General features: G+C 41.6%; 1 long non-coding RNA gene across 1 annotated transcript in view; it reads right to left on the reverse strand.

Moving 5' to 3' along the window:
* Positions 1-1,200: 1,200 nt before the first annotated feature.
* Positions 1,201-16,755, reverse strand: part of LOC143962757 (uncharacterized) — a 92,430-nt gene continuing 76,875 nt past the window's right edge. The window contains exon 3 of the long non-coding RNA XR_013270780.1: positions 1,201-1,586. This is a non-coding gene — a long non-coding RNA (uncharacterized LOC143962757). The remainder of the gene's footprint in view (positions 1,587-16,755) is intronic.

Raw genomic sequence — 16,755 nt, forward strand, 5'->3', positions numbered from 1 at the left:
TGGGATACACACAACATGCATATATCCAGGCCTGCTGGCCTAAACAGACAAGCCCCCATTTCAGTTGCATGTGGAACCTGAGAGGGGTGAGAAAATATCATTAGAGCATTTGATCTTTTTGCTGTATGAAGATGAAACAAGTGCCTGAGAAGGAAAATGCTGTGTGTTTAGCTACACCATTTGATGAATACACGTAGGCTTTATAAGATCTCCATTTGAAGCTAAATCTCACAAGGGGTAGAAATTTACATCTCATCACAATTATATTGCCTCATCTCAGGTTTCTAAACGTATTAATTTTTCCATCAGATATTACATTTGCTTTACTAGCATATTTCCTTTAATTGTTTTTGACGATGAGCTATAAAAAATAAACTCTATGGGTCTTTAACTGACTATGCAGTTATGCATGCTATCACTAAGGATCCATTCTGTTCTAGAAATCAAGACAGTTTGCTGTGAATATGAAATGAGAATTTTCTATGTTTTATAATAGTAGATAAGATAGCAAAGTTTTACTTTTACCATGAAAAAATTCTACTGAGTAAATTAGTAATAAAGTTCAACTGCCAGTAATGCAATGGCATGTTCCTGATCAAGCAAAAGGATTTCAGTTTACTGTTGATTATATAGTTAAAGTGAAATAAAAGTTGGTTTAAGAAAAGGGGCTGACAGACAGGCTTTTTTTATTACAGAAGAGACTGTTTATGTATAAACATAGATGCTTCTACCTACTTGTCAGCACCTTTTTCCTGTAAGCGTACACTAAGCCACACATGCACAACTCACTGTACAGTGTTGACATGCCTGTGTGCCAGTACAAAGCAAAGTAATCCCAGGCCTGCCAATAAAGTCAGTCAAAACCTCTGACCTTGGAAGAAGACCAGAATATGGAAGCCTTGGCAATGGAGGGAGCACAGTGCTGGAGAGGGTTGATTTGATAGGTAAGTCTTCCATAATTTGCAATTATGCTGTGCTTACTTGGACATTATGTGACCGCTTCTTCAGGAGTATACTTCAGAGGATAATGTGTGTGAACATCTGATGATCAAGTTAAGGAACAGATAACATATATGTATAGCATATGGGGACCAAGATCAGTTCTGCCATAGAAATTGACCAGCTCAAAATCCAGCTATCAATTACGTTAGTATATAACACATAATCCCCAAAACATAAGCATTCCCGTGTATGTTGGATAATAGGAGCTTACCAAGACTGGACCAATTCAAACCAACAGGGCATCTGCAGGCCCCAAAAGGGGCAGTATCTTGGGCGAGTGTGGTCATAATATGCAAATTCAGACATATACTGTCAAAGATAAAGAATATATGTTTATATGAGTAGATAAAAAAATATATATTTTATAGGAAGGATCACCAGTATGATGTACAGGCTGTTCAGATACTAAGTGTGCTCACTTGAGTCACACTCATATAAATATGTGTGTCTGAGCATGCACACACCCCTATAAATCATGAATGATACACACCTGTTAAATGTTTAAACAGACATATGGAAGGCATTGGAGTATAGGATGGACTTCTCAAAGATGGGCTCACCAGATTTGAAGCTATGGACAAGGCCTGAAAAAACAAACAAAAAAAACATAAGGTTCCAATTAAAAAAAAGGGAAACAACAACAAAGTAATAAATGCATGATGTAATGACTCACCCTGTGGTGAGTCTGATCCTAGACCTTTAGTTCAGACTATTCCATATAGTTAGTACCTCAGATTAAGAAGAAATTACAGCCACAAGGAGGATTTTGATTTTGAGGCCGCAGCCCTATGGTCCCGTCTGACGGACAGGGGCTATAGTTGTTCCTGCCTAGAGAAAGCTTACCATAGAGCTAAGTCAAGGAACAAGTTCGAATTTGTACATGCTCAGAAAATTCCTAAAGATGAACAAAAACTACGACTAATATGATTTGCTGGGGAACATCATAAGATTTGTCATATAATTCTAAAGTATTGGCATCTTTTGGCTACTGATGAGGTGATCTCAAAATATGTTAATCCATATCCTCAGATCACTTATAGGAAGTATGGATCCCTAAAGGATCAATTGATTCATAGCCACTTAATGCCAAGACAGGGAGGACCAAGTCGTAGGGGAACAGCTGCATGTGGCAGGTGTGAATTCTGCAGATTTCGAATGAATTCTGTCAAGTTGACCCTGCCAGATGGAAGGATTTACAGACCACATTTTTTTTGTGAATTGTCAATCAATTGGTGTGATTTACTACATGGTATGTGAATGCCAAGCATTGTATGTAGGAAAAACCAAAAGACCATTTTTTTTAGAGAATTAGGGATCATGTTTCCCTTGTTCAAAAGAAAAGAATAGAAACGCCATATGGGACGCTATCATTCATTTCCGGTTTCCAAAATGAAATTTTTTGCACTTGAATATCTACCGACTCATGATGGGGTGGTGATCTTGAACAAATCCATCAGCTACAAACCTTTCCACTAGAACTAGTTAGCCATGCTCTTCAAATACTGAAAACATAGGATTTGTTTTTTTATCATTCTCTATATTTGTTTGATATGTATTAAGCAGACATGGGGGTAAGTCACACATGTGCAAGTCACAAGCAAGTCTCAAGTCTTACCCTTCAAATCTCAAGCAAGTCCCAAGTTACTGTGGTGAAAAGCAAGCAAGCCAAGTCGAGTCCCTGCTAGAAGTCATGCAAGTCAAGTCAAGTCATTTATTTTGGTCAAGACACAAATCAAGTCAAAATACTGATCTACCCCATTTCCACCTTTTAAATTAGTTAAACATCAGTGTTCAGGAAAGGTTTTGTTTTATTTTCAACATGAACAAAACTGCTTTGTGCTTTTTTCTTGGCATATTAAAGAAACACTTTGAATGCCCAAACAGCAGACAAGGAGCAGAACACTCAGCAATTAAATGGCCAACAAGCCTGAAAAAATGTAGTCCTTGCTGAGGGGGAAAATAACTAAGTTCAAAGTTTGAACTTCAAACTAATAACAAAGTATTTTAAAGTGGTTATAAACCATCCCCCACAACTTTGTCCCATGTAAATCAGCATAAAAAACCCTAATGAACACTGCTTGTAGATATCTCCTTACTTGCTTAGTATTGTTGTAATCCTTGTTGTTCTGTAGAATGAAGTCACTGAGCATGCCCAGATCTCCCCTGATTTAAGGCACACTCTCTATGTCTTATCTATCTGTTATCAGGACTTCCTACGGCACAGCTCTGAACTCTGCTAATCACTCAGAGCTTCCTCCTACACACCATGTGACCATGTGACATGACATACAGTCTAAACTTAGCCAATACTGCAGTCTTATCAGCTGAAGCTCATAAGTCTGACAAAGGGAAACATTAGACATCGGCACAAGTAAATACTATGAAATAAACAAGTAAGCTATGAACAGGGAAGCAGGGTTGCCATAGAAACGTTGGATTGAGAAGGAGGCTTGGTTAACAGTACAGGAAGTGCTCAATGTAAGGGCGGAAATACACTCCACTGTGGACTCAGGTGCTGCCTAACCCCTGGAAACAAGTTTTTTAAAGTTTCTTTAACCCCCTGACGGTATTCCCGAGTCTGGCTCGGGGTGGAATTTTCATACCAAAAGCGGTATCCCTGAGCCAGACTCGGGACTGCATCGCTGGATCCAGGAGGATGTTTACTCACCTTCTCCCTCGGATCCAGCGTTGTCTCCCCGCTGTACGAGCGAGCCATGTCTCGCTCGATGCATCACATCGCCGATCTCCGTGCCCTGCGAGCGTTGCGACGCACGGGGACGGAGATCGGAGCCAAATTCAAAAAGTGAAACAAACAGTAAACATAGAGTATAATGTAATCTTACAGATTACATTGCTGTATGTAAATATTTCACATCCCCGTTGTCCCTAGTGGTCTGCCCAGTGTCCTGCATGCAGTTTTATGTAATAAAAACTGTTCTTTATGCCTGGAAACTGGAGATTGTCCATAGCAACCAAAACTGTCCTTTTACATCAAAAATGGTTTTAGACCAGCTAGAAAACAGCGATAATAAATTGGAATCACTCGCAGAATTGAGGGATAGTGATTTGTGGGGAGATTCGTCATCAAATACTGAAAAGTAATGACAGTGACAATTCTGCAACTGAGAAAATTTCTGTGTTTTTGATTTGATTACATTATTGAATCATTTTTATTATTGTTATATTATTATTTGGTACAATTATTTATAATTATTTATTATATTATAATTTATGATTTCATTTTTCAAACTTTATTATACCCAGGATGTCTGCTAGACTCTGGTTTGGACAGATTTAAGAGAGTTATTCCTAAGAATTGCAGGACTACAATATAAAACGCCAAATTTTCATGCAAAATAATGGTACCGCTTTTAGCACCTAAAATCCGAAATAATCATACCGCCAGGGAGATTAAACAGTAAGTAATATGCGATTTGGGCTGGATTACAGTGGCTATAGTCTGATAATGACTTATTATAATGGACTAAATGAAAAGAAGCATCAGAGGGGGAGAGTTTACTTCCTCTTTAACATCTAAATCAGTGGACACAATGCCAACATCTGGACACTTGAATGGTGATGAGAATAGCCACTTAAAATGCCAGATATGGGGTGTGCAATGGATCAGTTTTAGGGTTTTAATATACTTTGTAAATAGCACCCTATACATATCAGTGGTAGTTGTATCCTCTGCATTATGTCCTGATAAAATAACATTTAATTACAGTGCAGGTCAGTGTGATAATCACTATGATTGCATCAGCTAGCACTTATGTACAAGTTTCATATAAAAACACAATTTTTAACATATGTAAAACAAGTGACCTAATGGACAATTCTGAGTGAGATTCTTTTTGAACCAAAGATGATATTTTTTAATTGTGCATTGTACTACAGCAGAATTAAAAAACATACTATATAAGCTCTAACGAGCAGGGCCATCTTATTCCTCTTGTACCAATTTGTAATGTAACTGTAATGTCTGCCCTCATGTTGTAAAGCGCTGAGCAAACTGTTGGCGCTATATAAAACCTGTATAATAATAACAATAATATAAACATATACTATGCATATACAATAAACTAAACCTAGTATTGACAAGATATCTTCTCTATTAAAGAAGAGGATATGTAGAGATGGTTGTCCATATAAAAATGGCAGGGATGAGGAACAACAAAATCACTTCTCACTAGTGTATATATTACTTATTTATATATTAAATTACTTCTCACTAGTTTTATATATATATTATTATTATATATTAAATGACTATATATATATATTAAATTACTTTATATAAAATTATATAGTATATTATATTATAAACTTTATGGTCAGGCAGGCGTGTACCTGATCGGCCGCGTCCCGGCGGGCGGCTGCCATTCCAGTATTCAAAAGCCGCACCTCCTCCTCGTCTGTGATAGGCGGAACACTCAATTTCCCAGAATTCAGTGTTCCGCCTATCACGGACATCCGCTCATCCTCATAACACAGACAAGGATGAGAGGATGTCCGTGATAGGCTGAACACTGCCTGCTGTGAAATTGAGTGTTCTGCCTATCACAGATGAGGAGGCATGGCTTTTGAACACTGCAATGTCCACCATCTGCATGACACGCTGATCAGGTAGGCAGAAGGCGGCTTGCGGTTAGTGTGTTAGTGGTGGTTACGGTTAGGGGTAGTGTTAGTTAGTGATGGTAGTGTTATGGTGCCAACTTGCCAAGTCATTGCAAGTCATATAGCCCAAGTCAAAGTCAAGTCCCAAGTCAGTAGTGACAAGTCAAAGTCAATTTGAGTCATTTATTGAATTCAGTCAAGCAAGTCGCAAGTTCTCAAACAGGTTACTCAAGTCTGACTTAAGTCAAGTCATGTGACTCAAGTCCCCCACCTCTGGTATTAAGTTTCCAATTGTTAGTTGGTAAATTGTGTATTCTTTGTAACTTCGATTGGTGATCTGCATTATGTCATTATTACATTTTTGGTCAATTCATTTTTGTCCCCTTTTGGTAGACAAGATGAACATAATGTTTATTTTTAAACATTATATATTTTCATCATGGGGATATTTTCAGATTTGGTAGCCATAGGGACGCTCCAGAGCATCTGTCATTTGTGGTGCAATCCATTTGGATTGCACTGGGTTGCGCCAAATCCCTTTAGCTGACTGTTGTCCCCTTTAGTTTGGTTGCCTTTATTCTATTTAGGCTCCATCTAATTGAGATATACTATCCAGTTATGGTTTAGGTGTCTTTATTTGGTTTGTCAATTGTCATTTCTTAGGTTTGGATGTTTTTATATATCCTTGTGTCATTTTTGGTGGTTGCTGTCTGGTATGTTGCTGACACTTCCGGTTTTCTGCCATCTTCCAGGCATCACTTCCGGTTGGCACTCATGCCGTACTGACATAATTTCTGGTGCGACCTCGGTCACGCTATTTGGCGGTCACTGAGCGTCCTCACCCTTGAATTTTGGCACCCAAGCAGCCATTTAACTTGAGGGTGGATGGGGTATATAAACATCCCTTTGTTTGGTGTTCATTTGTGGTCCAGCATGGGAAGTGGAGAGATTTGTTGGTGAACTTCTGACTGAAGGTAGCTTTCTTTACCATTGTGGAATAATGCTATTGCTGCCTCTCTGGCTTTAGAATATAATATTGACTGGGTCTTTTATTGTCTTTCTGATTCAGGGGTCATAATTTGACTTTTTGAAAACTCAGAAATGAGTTTATCGTATCGCCTTCATCATCTCTTACATCCCTATCCATGTCAGTAGCAGATGATGAGCAATTGCTTGTCTCTCAGCTGCCCCCACCACCATCCTCGGTCAGGCAATCGGGAAGTGAAGTGTTGCGGCTTCACTGCCCGGTTCCCTATGCGCATGCACGAGTCGCGCTGCGTGGCTTCACTGGTCCCCGTTGTGTTCTGGGAACTGTGTGTTTCCCAGAACACAATGGGGGGGGGGGGGGGCGGGCATCTGCGGCTATTCTGTGGCTAGCTATGCCATTCTACATTAGGGTGGAGCTCTGCTTTAAAGGGTTAGTACAAACCATTTATCATTGACAGGTGTGCTTGCAATGGTCAGCTTGTCTTCATTTATATAAGGAAACCATCCCAAAAGAAAAAAAAAAAACAGTTTGCTGTAACTGCATAAAAAGGTAGCTAGAATTCAGGAATTCAGCTTTAATTTGTTATATAAATCCATTTACTGTATATATTAAAAATATGGAGCTTTCTTACTTTTTTACACGGTAAGAGCTACAGCAAGGGTTAATTTACCCTGTGCTGCCAGCATGCAGGAGAATCAGACCATAACTCTCTTACACAAAGCAGCAGCTTGTTTATCCAGAAGTCTGACACCTCTGCCCATACATGGATCCAATCAGTGCTCTTTAGGGAGTGAGTGTCTACAAATTCTTCCTATATCCAATTTACCAGAGAGCAGTAGATTCTCAGCAGGAATAGGTTGAGAACACATAAAAACCTCAGTTCTCCATCTGTCACAGGTTAGCTGAGCTGAGGGTATGGGTAACCCACTAGTAGGCTCCTGAGGAGCTGTGCCCCCTTGAAAAATGAATGAATTTGGGAGTAGTTGTTTGTGCACCAGGTTATACATTTCTTTTGTAAAACATTCTCAAAATTTGGAAAATCCACATGTTTTTCAGCTTGTTCCTTTTGTAGAGCTCATAAGTAAACTATTGCCAAAAACGGCATACGAAGTCTGACACTGCTATAGGGGACATTTATTAATGGCAAAATTAAAAAAATACTGTATAGCAGGGAAGAGGTATTTTCATGTGGCTTCAAGGGCTACATTAAAGATGCACAAATCTTCTAAATGACAGGTTTGGGGTTATGTTAAAATTATTAGGCAGAAGTTTTTTTTTACACTTTATTCTTTAAACCTTCTGGGTGCAACTCTCTCCCCAGCCCTCCCCCCCCCCATACTGTCCTGAGCCCCACCTTGATACAACATTGTGCATGAGAGCAGCGGCTCTCCTGTCTCTCTCTCCTTATCGGCTGACACAGCAGCAGGAGCCATTGGCTCCTTCTGCTGTCAATCACAGCCAGTGGGCCAATGAGGATAGAGCAGGGGGGCATGGCCGAGATGTGCTCTGTGTGTGACTATCCATTCACAGGAGTGCAGCTCAGGAGAGAGCCTGCTCAAGTGCCACTATAGAAAGAGGCTTGCTTTTGGGTGCACTCAGCAGGGAGAGGAGTCAGGACCATCGGAAAGGGACTCAAAAAGAAGGGGATCAGGCTTGATCTGTGCAAAACTATAGAACAGAGCAGGTAAATATAACATGTTTGTTATTCTTTTTTGAATTACAACTTTTAGAATTACCTTAAAGCTATGTATAGTCTTAAACTGGGTTTACACATATTGAAATTAAGTAAGTGGATGCACCTCCCTGTTCTACAGAAGCTGTTCTAATAACTGGCTTCTGTTGAAGGTCATGCTAGAAAAACACCATTTGATCAGCACTTGCAGACAATGGCTGCAGGGCTGATCTGTGCATACTGATGGGGAAGAGTCCTTGCTTTCAGAATTTATTAGTGCAGCAGCAGAGATCCCTGCATCCACATCATTTGTTAAAAAAAAAAAAAAATCAACATGTATACTCAGCTTTACAGAACAGCACAATGTTTACAGGCAGCCTCAGAGAGAAAGAGGGAGACAAGTAGAAATATTGCCAGACAATTGGCTGCTCTGTTCCTAGGAAAAAGTAAGCGTTTTTTGTCACTCTGACCTTTAGCTGTGCTGTGCCCTACCTCCAGTTTGTGCAGTCCTATTACTGCTTTTTCCTGCAGGACCTTCTTGCACCCTACTATGTACACAGCAATAAAAAAAATTGAGAAAAAAAACAGGGTGGGGGTCTCCTTCAGGCCTGGTAGGGATTTTAAAGGGGAACACCACACCAAAATTTAAAAAAACCGACGTGGGATCCCCCCCCCCAATCTATACCAAACCCTTAGGTCTGGTATGGATCTGAGGGGAACACCATGACAAAATAAAAACTGAATGGGGGCCCCCTCAAAGTCCATACCAGCCCAAAAAAAACATGCAGCTTGGCAGGCCGGGAAAAAGGGGGGCGGTGACCGAGTACCACCCCTCTTGAACCATACCAGGCCATATTCCCTCAACATTGGGGGGGTACTTTAGGGTAGAGGGGCTACCCCCACAAATCACCATGTTGAAGATAAGGGCATCTTCCCCACAACCTTGGCCCGGGGTTGTGGGGTATGCAGGGGGGGTTGTATCGGAATGTGGAAGCCCCTTTAACCAGGGTGCCCCAAGACACCAGTCCCCCCTATTCATTGACCAAAAAAGTCTTCAAAAGTGAATAAAAACGGAACTACAGTTTTTAACCTTTATTAAAAAAAAATTGTTCCCTCATGGTAGATCCAACGTCAATCACAATAAATGCCAGCTGCCAACACCCCTTTTGTGATGTCACCGACTCAACATGCCCTGGGTGATGATGTAACCAAGGGAGGTCACCCGTTAATGTCTTCGGGTGACCCATCCCTATGTCTATTTAGCGACAGGGGCGGATCGGTCATTCGGCGGGAGTCTTAGAGTGCGGACCTCTTTTTTTCTTTCGGTCAGCGGCCAGCGTTTATCATGACTGACGTTGGACCTACACCGGGGGATAGTTTTTAAATGAATTTTTTATTTTAATAAAGGACTTGTCAAGGACTGGCTCCTGTTTTTTTTGCACCGTGCTTTTTTGTGGTCAATCGGGGAGCAGAATCTGGAGGCTGTCTTGTTAAAGGAGGCTTTCAGATTCAGATAGGTCCCCGCCCGGAGACCCCCACAACCACTGGCCAGGGTTGTGGGAAGGGGGGCCTTGTTCCCATCAACATGTGGACAAGGTGCTTTGGGGGGAGCCCCCTTGCCCGAAAGCACTGCCCCATGTTAAGGGCATGTAGCCTGGTATGGTTCAGGAGGGGGGGCGCTCACTTGTTTCCCCTTTTCTGGCCTGCTGGGCTGCATGCTCAGATAAGGGTGTGTTATGGATTTTAGGGAGGGGGGGGGGGCATGCAATTTATTTTACATTTTGACAAGGGGTTTCCCTTAAAATCAGTACCAGACCCAAAGATACTGGAATGGATTGGGTGGCGGACCTCCTCTTCAGCTGTCAGCGGGGAATCTTACTGAGAGCTGATGAGTCATCGGTTGCTAAGGATGCAGCAGCTGGCTTGCCGGTCTGCTCATTAACAAGCTAGTTGCTGCTAAACACTTGCATAGAAAGTAGAGGTGCATGATTAATCGTGAAAAGTTCGCGATCTCGATTCACCCCCCCACGCGATCTAAAGTCTGGATGGGCCGCGATTTTCGATTTAGCGCTGCCGGTTCCACGTAACCAGCGTGGAACGCAAATGGCGGATATCGGAACTGACGTCAGCCACCGGAACTGATGTCAGTCATCGGAGCTCGTGATGCGGCGCGCCGCTGCCTGGGCATGGGTGGCCCGGGAAACAGCAGCGAGTGCGAACTGCGATGTTGGTCTACAACTCCCAGCATGGCTGTTTCTAGGGGGGTGGTGACAGAGTACTGAGGACTGGAGTGGACTACAGTATGGCCCTATAGGGTGAGTTGTTAAATAATGAGGCTGGTGTACAGAGGACTACAACCCCCAGCATGCCTGATTCTATATTATGGGGCACTGCAACCCCCAGCATTACTGCTGTATGGGGATTATGTCCCTATATGGGGCAATATAAACTACCTGAAGACTGACTGCCATAAGGCCCTATAAGAGGTGGTGTACTGAGGACTATAACTCAAAGCATGACTGATTTTGGTTTATGGGGGACTATAACCCCCCAGCATGATTCTGGTTTAGGGGGGACTACAACCCTTAGCATGCCCCTATGTGGGGGGGACATATAACACTGAGGACTGCAACTCCCCACCATGACTTATTCTCTAAGGGGGACTACAATTCCCAGCAGGGACCTGTGTATAGTAATGAGGAGTCCTCACTACTATACACAGGTCCCTTCTGGGAATTGTAGTCCCCCATAGAGAATAAGTCATGCTGGGGAGTTGCAGTCCTCAGTGCTATATGTCCCCCCCTCCCCACATAGGGGCATGCTAAGGGTTGTAGTCCCCCATAAACCAGAATCACGCTGGGGGTTGTAGTCCCCAATAAGCCAAAATCAGTCATGCTGGAGGACTGCAGCTCCCAGCACAATCATTTTGTGGGGGGACTACATCCCTTAGTCGGGCCCTCTAGCGCTTAGTGTATAGTCCTGAGCAGTGTAACTCCCATCATGGCTGATTCTGTTATGGAAAGACTACAACTCTCAGCATGGCCCTGTAGTGGGCCTTATTTTTTCTTATTTATTCTATAAATATTGGAGCACAACACTTAAGCATTTTTGTTTGGCATTTTTGAAGCTCCTAGTGTGCATGGAGCCTAAAACCCCCCAACCAGAAAAATATGAACCCAAAACAGAAGTCAGCTATTTTTTAACCCTAGCTAAAAATATAATAGAAAACTCTAATTAAAGAAAAAACACAAAAGAAAAAAAAATTACAATGTATTAGCATAGAAGCTATAGTCTTAAGAAAGACAATTAAACATATGGAACTGTGAACACAGGGGAGTACACAAGGGTATGTAGCTCGCCCCACTGCAATCCACACTATAGCACTGTATAGCACAGTATAGTACTGTTCAGCACTGTGTAACACATTGTTGCAAAGTATAGCACTGTATTGCACACTATAACACTATACAGCACTGCATTGCACAGTATAGCCCTGTAAGCTCAGTATAACACTGCATAGCACTGCTCCTAGGCAAAGTGCCTTGTCCCCATGCTGATGAGGAGAACCCTGGTCTGGTAGTCTTGGGGGTCTTTATCGGAATCTGGAAGCCCCTTGATTAATAAAGGGTCACCCATGTACTACGCCTATGTGAATGAGGCAAGGGATATTTAGTACCCATACTTATTCTCACAATAATTGCAATATGTCAATGTCAAAATGTAAAAAAAAAATGTAAAAAAAAAATGTTTTCGACAAGTCCATTAATAAAAAAAAATAAACAGGAAAAATTGATGTATATCCACCATCAACCACATTAATCATTGACAGTGATGTAGAGCCCCATCAATCATTATGCCTGCTGACACGTCAAAAGATAAAAACACCATCCACCGAGTAATGCCTAGGTCAGCCTTTCTCAAACTTTTCAACACAGAGGAACCCTTGAAATAGCTCTCGGGGAACCCCCTTCTAAAAATGAGAAATCTACAACTCATGATACATTAGTGTGATGGTCAGTGGGAAGAATGGTCCTTACACTTGTGGTCATTGGGAAGAATTACCTCCTTTACAGGTAGCTAAAAAGATCAATGGTGTGAGTGGGAACTTACCTGAGAGGCAGAAATTGCCCAATGCTGAAGGAACTCCTAGCAACCTCTGGAGGAACCCCAAGGTTCCATGAAACACTGGTTGAAGGTCACTGGCCTAGGTCATTCACTTTCCTCCCACTCAATGGCCGGGTAAAGCAGATGACGGGGGGGAAGGGTCTTCCAGGTGATGTCATTGAACATATATGTATTGCAAAGTTCTTTACAAAATTTACAAATGACAAAATACACACACTTTTTTTGCTAAATATTTAGAATTTTTTACTGTACAAAATGAATACAAACAAAAAAGTTTAAATACTGATGGTTAGAAAAATGTCAGTAGGAGAATAGCTAAGGGCTGAAGAGGGAGAAGGGCTTAATTAGGGATAATTAGGGTAAACTGAGAGTTATTAAAGGATTAAATAGGAACACATTTTATTTAAAAATAAAAACCTTTTCTTTTACTTGTCAGGTTGCTTTAACTATCATATTAGATCAAAGCTCATCCCTTTGATCCGCAGATGAATGAAGCATAGTAGATCCAAAAAAAATCAATGTTACTTTGTATCTCTCTAGCTCACATCTAAACAGATTTTTTAAACACTGTGTCATACCTTCATTCTTTGACAGCAGCAGCTCTCTCAGCTGCTGTATTTACTGCTGTCATTTTGCAAGTTGGGAATTGCTGGCAAAGGCTGTGGTGATAAGCCAGAAGTACAGAGCATACTACAAATACCTTGGGTACTTTAATTAAGTTTTTTTTATGGGTGCGTGTAGTACGCCAGTCAACTGGTCAATAAAATATGTGGATTTAGCCCGCCTGTTATGAAAAAAGATTGTATCCTTCATTATACAGTATATTTTAGTTGCAGACAAAGAAATGAAAATTCTTATTTTATTTGTCCATTATATAGAGAAGAGTGTACCTTAAAAAAGAGTCTGTAGCACAAGTGGTTGCAAATAATGGTCAATATATTTACCAACCTTAGCAATAACGGAATCAATATCACTGATGATAGGACATCCCCCTGGTGGCTTTTCATGATTCTTATGGATCTTAAGTAAATAATATATGTTGGGCAGGGTGCTGCAGGAATTAAAAAACACTACTCCTTCATGTTTAAAATCTTATCATTGTACACACTCCCTATCATTTTTAAAAATTATTTTTACATTAGAGTAGGATCCCTACTGAAAGTGATTGTTAACCCACTTGGTGTTGTTGCTACCACCCTCTCTGTAATATTAAATGATGTGCTGTACTGCATGTGTTTTCTAAAAAACCTGCTGCTAAATGCCTTATTTTATAGCGCCAATTGGCATTCATCTGTCTGGCCGTCTCTCTGCTCTCGAACTGACAGGAAAGTGGGCGGAGCCCAGAAAACCCCGATGACGTCAGCTGGGAGGAGGAGATCAGAAGAGGAGAGAGATGGCTGACTGCCGCTATAGAATAAGGTGTTTAGCAGCAGATTTTTTAGAAAACTCATGCAGTGCAGCACATCATTTATAATAGCATAAAGGATGATAACAACAAAAATATCTTATGGGGGGGGTGGCCCTGGTACTAGCTGACAGGTAGGGAGGGGAGGGGGGAGAAGGACACAGACACAGGAGAGCAGGGCTGTGGATGATGGAGTCACGTAAATTGACCCCGGTGTCAGGTCTCAGCAGCCATGATACACTGTGGTCAGTTTACAAAGGCGAGCGTAGAAACTGGTAGTATTAGCCATGTTTTTTAGGTATTATAGGGGGCCAAATGACACAGCACACACACTGTGATGTAGTATACAATACTTTAAAGATGGGTTAATTTTTGGGGGGTTAACCAATGCTTTAAGAGAATATATGTATGAGTACCTGGCAAAAAGTATTGTATTCTTTGTACATTCAGATTTTTCAAGTTTTGTCTTAAAGCCTCGTGTACACTACATTAGGAGCAGTTGGCTGTTTTTTTCCAGAACCCACTGAACTTTCCTCTATGTTATCTTATCTGTACATATACAGTCAGTCATTTATAGTAGTTTTGAGGCAGTTGAGTTTACTGCAATTTTTTTGGAAGCAGATAAATCGCGTTCAGGACAGTAGTTTACTGGCATTTCAAACGCCAAATGCTTGTAACTGCTTGTAAACTCATGTAAAAGTGTAACCCGAGTTTATGTGCTTTTTCGTTTTTAAGCGTTTTTAAAAAGAAACATGTAAGATATAGGAACACACAATTTTCACCACATGCTGTTGCTTGAAAGGGGGGAGAGGGGGAGACAGACAGACAAAGAGACAGACATAGAGACAGAGAGAGAGAGACAGAGAGATAGACATAAAGACAGATAGAGAGAGCGAAAGAGACAGAGAAAGAGACATAGAGAGAGAGAGACATAGAGGCAGAGAGAGAGGGAGAGAGAGACAGAGGGAGGGAGACATAGAGACAGAGAGAGAGAGGGAGAGAGAGAGACATAGAGAGAGAGAGACATAGCCCCCTTGCCCCAAAGCGCTGCCCCGTGTTAAGGGCATGTAGCCTGGTATGGTTTAGGAGGGGGGGGGGGCGCTCACTTGTTCCCCCTTTTCAGAAAGAGAGATAGACATAGAGACAGATAGAGAGAGCGATAGAGACAGAGAGAGAGAGACATAGAGAGAGACATAGAGGCAGAGAGTGAGAGAGAGAGAGAGACATCAAGACAGAGAGAGAGAGACATAGAGACAGATAGAGACAGAGAGAGAGACATAGAGAAAGAGACAGAGAGAGATAGAGACAGAGAGAGACATAGAGAGAGACAGAGAGAGAGAGAAAGAGAGAGAGACATAAAGACAGAGAGAGAAAAACAGAAAGAGAGATAGACATAGAGACAGATAGAGAGATAGAGACAGAGAGAGAGAAAGAGAGGGGGAGACAGAGAGGGAGAGACAGAGAGGGAGAGACAGAGAGGGAGAGACAGAGAGGGAGAGACAGAGAGAGAGAGACAGAGAGAGAGAGACATAGAGACAAAGAGAGAGAGAGAGAGGCATAGAGACACAGAGAGAGACATATAGAGAGAGAGACATAGAGACAGAGAGAGAGACAGAGAGAGACAGAAAGAGAGACAGAGAGAGACAGAGAGAGAGACAGAGACAGAGAGAGAGAGCAAGAAAGAGACACAGAGAGAGAGAAAGACAGAGAGAGAGAGAGACAGAGAGAGAGACAGAGAGAGACAAGAGAGAGACAAGAGAGAGAGAGACAGAGAGAGACAGAGAGAGAGAGAGACAGAGAGAGACAAGAGAGACAAGAGAGACAGAGAGACAGAGAGAGAGACAGAGAGAGAGAGAGAGAGAGAGAGACAGAGAGACAGACAGAGAGACAGAAAGAGAGAGACAGAGAGAGAGAGAGAGAGAGAGAGAGAGAGAGAGAGAGAGAGACGGAAAGAGAGACAGAGACAGAGAGAGAGAGACAGAGAGAGACAGAGAGAGAGAGAGAGACAGAAAGAGAGAGAGACAGAGAACAAGAGAGACAGAGACAGAGAGACAGAGGGAGAGAGAGAGAGAGACAGAGAGAGAGACAGAGACAGAGAGAGATAAAGAGAGAGAGAGAGAGAGACAGAGAACAAGAGAGACAGAGACAGAGAGACAGAGGGAGAGAGAGAGAGACAGAGAGAGAGACAGAGAGAGATAAAGAGAGAGAGAGAGACAGAGGGGGTTGATTTACTAAAGGCAAATACACTTTGCACTGCAAGTGCACTTGGAAATGCAGTTGTTGTAGATCTGAGGGGAACATACAAGGAAAATAAACAACAGCATTTTTTGCTTGTTCATTTCAGCTCTCCCCTCAAATCTAAAGTGACTGCACTTCTAAGTGCACTTGTAGTGCAAAGTGGATTTGCCTTTAGTAAATCAAGCCCAGAGAGAGAGAGAGAATTCACAGTTAAAGCACACTGCTTTCTCTTCTCTTACACAATGGCTGACATAGGTACTAATACTTGTTTTGCATGCATTGTGGGCATTTGGGAGGGTCTCCTCAGGTTATATTTAAAAAAAGCTTCTAACCTCAAGTGCTTATAACTGCTGCTAAACTCCCAAAAACTCAATATGTAAAATAGGCGTTTTTCACTGTCGATTACCAGCTGTTAGTTTCCAGCATTCAGAAGAGGTTTTCAACTGCCCCGTGTACATGAGAACTAAGGCTTAATGTACACGCAACGTTTTTACAACCTCTCCTGAACTATTTAACTTGACAGATAGTAACCCAGGTTTAAAACGTCCATTTTACCACATTTACATGCCGTGTTTGCGTTTAGAAGCATTTGAAAATAAATAAATCAATATATATATATATATATATATATATATATATATATATATATATATAGATGAAAGACGCCTGTAAACAAAAAGTGGCTAAACGCGAGTTACCGCGTTTAGC

The sequence above is a fragment of the Lithobates pipiens genome, unplaced genomic scaffold, assembly GCF_037356315.1.
Source record: "Lithobates pipiens isolate NorthernLeopardFrog02 unplaced genomic scaffold, aLitPip1_a1.2 Scaffold_8, whole genome shotgun sequence".
In the NCBI taxonomy this organism is placed as follows: domain Eukaryota; kingdom Metazoa; phylum Chordata; class Amphibia; order Anura; family Ranidae; genus Lithobates; species Lithobates pipiens.